The sequence below is a fragment of the Passer domesticus genome, chromosome 4, assembly GCF_036417665.1.
Source record: "Passer domesticus isolate bPasDom1 chromosome 4, bPasDom1.hap1, whole genome shotgun sequence".
Taxonomy (NCBI): Eukaryota; Metazoa; Chordata; class Aves; order Passeriformes; family Passeridae; genus Passer; species Passer domesticus.
Window position 1 is genome coordinate 64,928,827 of NC_087477.1, and position 9,823 is coordinate 64,938,649.

Below are 9,823 nucleotides of genomic sequence, written 5' to 3' on the forward strand. Positions count from 1 at the left end.
GAATGTTTACTTTTCTTTAAAGTGGTTTCAGAGGGTTAATTTTTTTCTAAAAAGAATAATTGAACAATTGAGAAATACCTAATTAAGATAATTCTTATTATGTCTTTTGAACATTTTTTAGGGAAAACTTCCTGTCTGATGATTCAGGGGGCACAGTCCCACCACCTGAGGCTTTAACTCCTGGCATTGAAGTTCTGGATTGCTCCAGTGGCCTGAGGGGACCCACCTGAGTGCCTACCTCACCACATTCAGACAGTCAGACCAGGTTTTCCAACCAGCTCAACACCGGGTTGAGCTCTCCCATAGCAGAGTCTCAGGCTATTGGTTCCTTTAAGTAATTTTAGAATGGTGCAGCAACAGAATACCATCTCAAGCTGGTGTTTCTGAGGTGGGGCCCCTAACAAAGGAAACACTGAGCTTTTATATCCTTTCAGTCTAAGTGCATGACAGTCTGAGACAATTGGCTCCTGCATCTCTGAGTGTCTGGCCACCAGGCTGGTGCCACAAATGCTCTTTCTATTTGCAATGCAAAGATTGGTGCCAGTTTACAGACTCCTGCCTCTGGTTCACACCACCCAGAGCTCAACCTGCAATGGGCACTGTGGCATCACACTGAATGTATTCTTTGGCATATTTTTTTTGTTATTTGAATTAATATTCAAATTAAACAACTGGAAATCCGAGGGTTGAGGTTGGTGTTTATATACACATAGGTTTGGTAGCACTTGTTAAAGAATACTGCAGAAAACGGATGTTGAGAGTTTTTATTAAATTATGTAAGTGTAGCACCTTGTGACACAGAATCACAAAAGCACAGAGTGGGCCAAGTTGGAAGGGATCACAATGGATCATCTGGTCCAACCTCCCTGCTCAGGCAGGATTACCCTACAGCACATGGCACAGGATTGCATCTAGACAGTTCTTGAATATTTCCAATGACAGAGACTCCAAGACCTCTCTGGGTAACCTGTTCCAGTGCAGGGACACTTGGACAATAAAGAATTTCTTTCTCATATTCAGGTGAAGCTTCCTGTGCATCAATTTCCACCTACTGTCTCTTGTCCTGTTGCTTGGCTGCACTGAGCAGAGCCTGGCTCCATCCTCCTGCCACCCTCCCTTCAGGTTCTCACAGACATTGATGAGCTCCCCTCCCAGTTGTGTCTTCTCAAGGCTGAACAGACCCAACTCCCTCAGCCTGTCCTCCTAACAGAGATGCTCCAGTCCCTTCATCATCTTTGTCCCTCTCCTCTGGACCTGTTCTAGGAGCTCCATGTCTCTCTTGTACTGAGGAGCCCAGAACTGGACACAGAACTCCAGATGAGCCTCACCAGGGCTGAGTAGAGGGGCAGGATCACCTCCCTCAATCTGCTGGCAGTGCTCTCCCTAATGCACCCCAGGGTACCCCTGGCCCTCCTGGCCACAAGGGCACTGCTGGCTCATGGACACTTGGTGTCCACCAGGAGCCCCAGGTCCTTCCTACAGAGCTGCTTTGCAGCAGGTCAGCCCCCAGCCACTGGTACATGGGAGTTTTTCTCCCACAGGTGAAGGATCTACTTTTGTTGAACTCCAGAGAGTCTATCTCTGGAGTCCATCTTTCTGTCCATCTCTTTGACATCAAAATTGAACTCTATTAAAACTTAAAAACAGTTGACTGCCTCAAGATGCTAGCATATGTTTTAAATATAAGAAATAGTTAGTCATGCATGCACGTACAATATTTACAGTCTCGCAATAACATAGATATGAGAAATTAAATAATTCTTTGCAAACATGTGAGAAGCAACTGGAAGAAACAACAAACTATAAGAAGAATATTAAAAATATTGATAAGGATCTTAATATTTGAGCACTTCTGAAGGTTGATGGCAAATTTACTACAGTTTTATAGGGCAAAAAGTCTGAAAAAAGTTCCAAATATTTTTAGCTTACTACCAAAACAGTGTGTCCCTTACAAAATTTAAAAACGTTAAAAAAGGATTTGTGAAAATTTGTAGATGACATAATTATGCAAGTTTCTGAAATTTTGAATAGTCATTAGAACCCTACCTTTAATGTTATTATGCAGTGGTTGCATTTGTGGGTTTTTTCTTTGTTCAATATGGGCCTTTCTCACTGTCATCCACCAGCACCAATATTGGATGTTTTAGTCATCATTGACTACCCAGACATTCTGATTGAACCTGTAAAATAGTTTTGCTGGAAATTATGAAAAAAAAATTCATACCTTTTTCATAGGAATAAAGATGAGGTAACCAATTTTTATCTCCTGATGCATTTTTGAGGAATGTCTTAAAGAAAATAGGAGGCCAGATTCAGTCTTTATTTTATCCAACTGGATCTGAACCCAAATTTCCCAAGGAACAGAACTGATCCTATTTCTGTTTCTCCAGCTGTTGATTTTTCCCTTGGGGCATAATTAGGGTTTCCATATGCCCAGTTTCTACTTCATACCATATGTGTTTCCTTTATATCTGTACTTGATATCTCGGCATTCCGATATTTAAAGAACCTTGAGCTCATTTGACAAAGTATCAAAGAGGGGTAATAGGATTAAAGGAGAACTTCAGTTTAAAGTTTTCCAACTTGTAATAGGAATCTAAATACTCAGTTCTCATTAAAGTTGTTGATAACTGTATATGTAAATTATAAGAAAGTAAAATTATGTTATCTAAGATGAGAATCTTCCCTTTCCTTATTTCATTCCCATCTCTCTCACTGAAATAGAAGTTCTACTATTTGTTCTATTCCCATATGAAGAACTGTGACTAGGAGAGTTTTTGAGAAAGTTGCAAAGTCATCAAAATACATTATTGTGTTAAACAATATTATTTTTAACTAGAAAAATACTGAATTTGTCTACTATAAAGCAAAGTTCTCAGTATTAATTCATGTTCAGATAGTGATGGGGGAGATCCTGAAGAATAACCACTTAGTACCAACAAGCATCAGGGCCATTGAGGGTTGTTTGGAATGGAATGGACCCATTATATCTAGTTCCCATTCCCCTGACATAGACAGACACTCCCCCAGGCCAGATTGCCCTACCAAGCCTGGCTATGAACACTTCCAGGGATGAGGCATCCATAACTCCTCTAGGAAAGCTAGTCCAGTGCCTCATCACCCTCACAGTGAAGAATTTCTTTTTACTATCTAATCTATACCTACTTGCTTTCAGTTCAAAGCCATTAATCCCCCTCATCCTATCACTACATTCCCATGTCAATTTCTATGTCAGTACCCTTAGGTAAGGACAGGCTGCTATACTTCCTCTGCCAGATGCAGAGGAAGTATAGATGCATCTCATCAGGTCCCATGGACTTGTGCATCCTTGGGTTCTTTATGTGGTCTCAGACCTGATTTTATTCTACAGTGGGTAGTTCTTCATTCTCCCAAGCCCTACCTATGCCTCCTGCAACTTAGACAGTATGGCTGGAACACTTGCCACTGAAGCCCAGGGCAAAAAATTATTCAGTCTCTCAGTCTTCTCCATATTCCATGTCTTCCATTTCCTTCTGGGAGGGCCCTGTGAGAGACTGGAAGGATTGCTGGCTTGAAACATTTTGTGTGTGTGTGAGGGAAAGGTGCAGGTTGGACCTTGCCCTGGTGAGGTGATGCCCTGCTCTGCATCAGACCAGGGCACCTCCCAGACCTGTACCCCAGCCTGGCAGTGGCTGCTCATCCCTGGCACACTGGAGGCAATGCTCCAAACTCTACCACTGTAGCCCCAGTCTAGCCCCAGAGTGGCCAAATGCCCTGGGGGAAGGAAAGGAAAAGGGTACCTGATAGGCTTTCACATGATTATGGATTCAAACTTGTGTACATTTTCCTACCTCCTCAGAGCAAAGCAAGAAATTGCTGTTCCAAAGGAACATTACATTACCATTCCATTACCATTACATGTAGTAATGGTTAGTGATGTGTAAAGCATGACTCTGCAGAGGAAAGGGATGTAGAACTATTGGTTGCCCCTGCAAGGAGGGAGAAAAAAGCCTGACAGAGAAGCAGGGGTGGCAGCTGGAAAGTTCTCTCCAGCTGTAAACAAAGTGGTCAAATGAACAAATTGAAAAATTTTGGATTTGAAAACCAATGAAGGGTTTGATAAAGCTGGAAAGGTATTTGGTCTGAACCTGTGACTCTGACTGAAATAATACACTGAGGAGGTTGGAGAAACACAAGTTCTGTAATAATCAATAAATACATACTAAATTTTCCTGTCCAAACCAAAAAATAAAAAATAAACCAAAACAAACAAACAAACAAACAAAAAAATCACAAGATGAAGACATCCTCATAGCACATCTCCAATCTCCAATGATAATAAAATCAAACTCTTGCAGACTAAAGGCTTAAAATATACCTTTCTGAAACCCATAGAAAATTTCTAGTGAATCTAAAGCTATCAAGTTCCTCTCAATAAATAAATTTAACAGGTTGATTTCCTCATATTCTATTCCATTGGAAATTTGGGACATTTTCTGTATTTGTTGGACTTATGGTATAAAGGATTTTTTACCTAATGTGGAAGAGTTTGGGTATGCACACATATATATGTGCATATGATCACACAACATGCATATATATGACTGTGTATTGATGGTCACAATTAATGTTCCCAGAGGCAATAATATTCATGGAAAAGGAAGATTCTTGTTCATCTGTTTTAGAGCAAAGATGTGAATAACACTGGAAAGCAGAAACATCCAATTTAAACAATGGTAATCTTTACTGAGGAAAGGGTTTGCAGGATTGGTTTTCAAAGCATGTAATACAATGGACTTGAAACTATGTGGTATACAAAAGGGGAACACAAATTGCCAACAAGGAGTTAGGAAGGTGGGAGTACCAAGTCAGTGCTAGTGACAGTGCTTTACTTATAGCTCATATCAAAGTACTATTGCTTTACTATTATCATGTCCCAAATAAATTATACTTTTTGGTTGTTATAGCTGTTTCATTTTTATTTCTTCTATCTGGTTTTACATATTTCCTTATTATAAAAGTCAGGACCGACCACTGATTAGTAGGGGGGAGAGGCTCCTTGAGCTGGGAAGATATTGGAAAGGAAGAACCTAAAGAAACAAGGACGAGAATAGGACATGAGCTTTTGATGTTTTGTTCACTGAAAAACAGATCACCTGCATATTTAGGCATGTTCATCACTGTTGCTGACAAAATGCAGGAGAATAATTAGCCATGTATAATTATTATGTGACTGAAGAATTAACTTATTTAATTAATGCAGTTCTCTACACAAGCTTATGGGGTAAGGGGTGTCTTTTGCTACATTTTGATGGGAAGCAGTAGAGGGCTGTTGTAAGCTATTGTTGCTTGAAGGATGAACAGAGATAATGATTTTATTCAGTTCAAGTCTTTGATCAAGATATAAGTAGAACTTCTATCCTTATAATGTGCTTTTGAGGCTGATGTGTAATGGTTTTTCTTCACTGATACTTTAGATAATTCATCTCACATGTATTTCTGGGTCATGCAGTGCACCTGTAGCTGCTCCTGATGGTCTTATGAAGACTCAGTATTTTAAACTCGAGGTCTAATGACCAAAACAGCTTTTAAAATTGAGCACAGTGTGATTATTCCAACTTGTGGAGAGATACTAGGGAACCTCCAGCTGCTTTGGGGCTTGTTAAAGTCACTGGTGCTAACACAGCCTGAATTTACAAGATTTTATGCATTCAATTTAAAAGAGAACATTCTGATTTCAGCTGGAGTTAATTTGCTCGTCAAAGTAGCACAACTATGAGTTTTACTCATTTGAGATTGTTACCATGAAGTTTCCTTCCACTTCAGAAAGGTTTAATGAAGTGAATAATAGTTTGAGAAATTCAAGCGTTTAGAATATAATGTCAAAATTATCTCAAAAGTGTGGATGTTTATAAACTAGTGAAAAAAACTACACCATCTCTGGGTTAAAACTAGAGGGAAAAAAAAAACCCAAAAACCCACCAAAACCCAAAAGAAAGAACTTGACTATTTGTCTTCTCACAGTCAGCTCCCTCTCCCTTGGGAGTTGTCCACAGCAAATGTACAGTAAAGAGTGAGACTAGCACAATAAAAGCAATATTGAAAAAATCCCACATAACTGAATATCAGTGTTTTGATTTGTTTCATGTGCATCTTGTCTGCAGTGTGACAACGTAAATGTTGTAGCATAGCTAAAGTTTCTTTGTATGAAGAAAGACTCTAAGTATTTGAAAGCAGGAAGATTTGAAGCACATTTAATTTTAGATAGAGCAAAGCTGAAACATTTAGTAGTTATGCTAGGGAGAAAATTAAATTTATACCCCAATGTATGAATTCCTTTAGTTTCTTCAAAATAGGCTTTGAGATCTGCTACTATCTAGTGATTCATCATGCTCCTCTTCATAGCTATTTCCAGAACACAAATCAGTGCCTGACAACGTTTGAGTCTTTAGAGCTATGAAAATGTAAAATATATAGAGATATATAGGTATAGATTCAGCGATTTTGTTCCCCAACTGTATCTAAAAAGAAGGGTTAAACTAACACTGAAATCTGCATTTTATTTTAAGAACATATAAAGTGATTAGGGCTGACTGCTAGCATCAATGCCATGGAACAGTGTTGATGCAAGTGCTTGTATTGCTTGCTTTTCTCCAGGAAAGGAATACAGGCTGATTTGAAAACTGGAGGAGAGAAAGAAAAAGATGTTTTGAATTTATTTGTAAAACATATATTTTCATATTAAATGACTGGATTGTTCTATATTTTTACCATTGTTTAATTTTTTTATGATTCAAAACCATGGCAGAAATAAGTTATTTTTATCAAGCTAAAATCTCAGGGTTAAAGTATTTGGATGAGTTGAGTAGATCTCACAAAGATGGTAAGAAATAACAGGTGGGAATGCATCAGGATGGGATACAACCACCCTATATCTATACTTAGAGTAGATACAAATTCTTAATGGTGGAAATTCATACCTCTGAAAGTACTAAGATTTTTGTGTAATTTTGTCCTTGTACAAGAATGAGAGACCCATACATTAGTATACTACACCCAAATTATGTTTTGCTGGAAATCATTACTGTTTAAAGCAGAGTGGATTTGGCCATCAGTAGGCAATAAAAAAAAGTGTTATGTAGTCTATTCAAAAATAAAGTTTTATCTTATGAAACTGAGATACTAAGATATATTTTCTATTTTTCAAATATAATTTTTGAGTACAAAGTCATTATTATCAGCACGAAAATAATACATTAATTGAATACTTTGGATGTGAAGTAGAATATCTGAAATAAAATCAAGGACTGTTTAAAGGTCAGACAGAACTGATGGGAAGAAATAAACCAATTCATTGAAATGTTACAAGCTACAGAGCTAACTTGGATAAAGCTGAACAAGGATTAGGAAGAAATCGAGGTAGAGGAAGAATTAAAATACATTGAGGTGGGAGCAAAATTTGCAAGATATTTAGCAATCCACTGCATTTTTCAGTAAGAGCACTTTGGTTTTTTATCATATCCTTTTTGTGCAACTTGCATGAGAGCAGTATTTTGGGAAGAGATTGCAATGTTTGAAGTGACACATAGTAAAGAACGATACATTAGGGAAAACAGTGCAGAGAATCACAGAGCACAGCCCATATTTAGCAAATATTACCTACTTCAGTAGCTGTGTCTAAAGAGAATGCTTATTGGTAAGCTTGATTTATCATCTTAAGTTTATTTTGCTTTCAAAATCTTGGGAATCAAGCAGGCAGTTTGAGCTTTATACCTATGCGAGAGTAAATTACGTGTTCATGCTTGGGTATGTAAGTCAACTATTTGTTGTAGGTTTTATTCATAAACACCTCTCATCTCTACTTTTAAAACTTTATTACCCTGGAACACAGCATTTGTTACCAACATGCTACTTTAGCCCTGTCTTCAACTCTGTCATACACCCCTATAAGATAAACATCTAGCATTTCTTCTACTTGTTGGCTGCAAACGTACAATAGCAAAACAATTCAAGCAAAATGCAGATGGGCATGGAAGATTGCAGATCCCTGAGAATGACCACCACAATTCAGTCAGGAAACTGTGCTTCTTGATGAGAAAATTACCTTGAAGAACACAGGTGCATTGTATATATGTTGTTTCTAAAGGCAGGTTAAGGGTTAAAAAATTTACTTAACAAAACATGAGGATGACAATTACTATTACTTTTTTTATGAAGGTTTAAAAACAGTGTTCTAATCGGCCTTGCTGTATCTAATGAAATATTTCTTTTTCATCCTTAATTGTGCTTAGTATATTTACAAATAAGTCAACTCTGCATCTGATATACAGATGTTCAATGCACCCTTCTCACATTGTAAATTTTCCATGATTATTCTTGCGTAGGCAGTTTTAGTTGGAATAATGAACTCTGAAGATGGTCTTGTATGAAAGACTTGGATACTTTTCTGTTAGTTTTTCTTAATGTATAGATATGAATTATGTATAAAGAAAACTTAGTTATTTAAAGGACCAGGATAAGCACATAAAAAATAAAAAAAGTATTACAAACCTCACAAAGACTGCATGAGAACTATGGTAAAGGTGAAATCACTGATTTTACATAAGATCAGCAGATTGCTCTAGCAAAACTCACTACTGTGCAAGCAGCCCTATCAAGAAGGGCACATGAAAGGTTGGTAGAAATTCTGTGCAGAATTTAGATTAGCTACTTTAGTGTACTAATATAAGTTTTAATATCTTCCTTAATAATAAAATTCATTTATATCCCAGACGTCAGGTTATTGGTCTCTTGGCCCCTTCAAGGAAGTAATTGAGCACCTCTATGGGGACAATGTGAATTGAGGAGTTCTGATTAGTTTTCTCTAGTTATAAATTATTTATCACCTCATTCCATTTTCCTCTTACACCTATTGGGACGTTTTCACAGTCTTGTTGCATAATAAGAAAGTGAACATCAGGATTCTATTTGCTACGGTTCACCCTCATGAGCCATTTAGCATTTTATAATTCCACAGAAAAAGCTATCAGATCAGCGGAAATGAAGTGAGAGTTTTATAGATGTTTTCTGTTATATGATTTCTTTTTTAAAAAGGTAATGACTGACATATTTAAAAATGAGTGAATTGGCTGGCAAGTCTTAACCTGTGATGTTATACAGGACATATACTGCTGAAAGAGCAAATATCTGTCCTACTTCCAAAATACATACATCATAAAATACATACAAAATGCTTATATATATTCATGTTGAAAGCTAATACTAGGTTTTAACACAGCTTAATACATTTAAAGTGCATTTCTGCATTTTCCATTTTGGAAAATGGCTTTCTTAGAGTGGAATGTTATAAAACAGTAGTCTTTACAGTCATGTGATCTTTCACACCCACTTCCTTCTGTACACCTTTTATCTTAAAGGAATAGATCACAGTTTTTTTCCTTCCTTCTGCAAGTGAGACAAGATGGTGATGTAAAATCTGAGTAAACATTTAGTCCTATGAATAGAAGAGAGCCTTTTGTACTCATTGACTCCAGTCCATCAGTTTGGATGAGAAAATGTAGATTAGTGCCTTCTCAGACCTATTATTAACACATAAAATATAATAACATAAAATATGGTGTCATGCATTTGGGTTTGCGTATGAGAGATCATACAGAAACCAAAACAACAATAATCAAGAATTTGTTAGTTGGAACGGACTCATCGGCTGTAATACTTGTTCATATCACATTATGATCTGCCACTCTGTCATAATTAAAGGCCAATACAACAGCAATAGTTTACTAAAAGTATTGAGTAAAGTTGTGAAGAGATCATAAGCTGAATAGTGTGTATGCTTCCATAA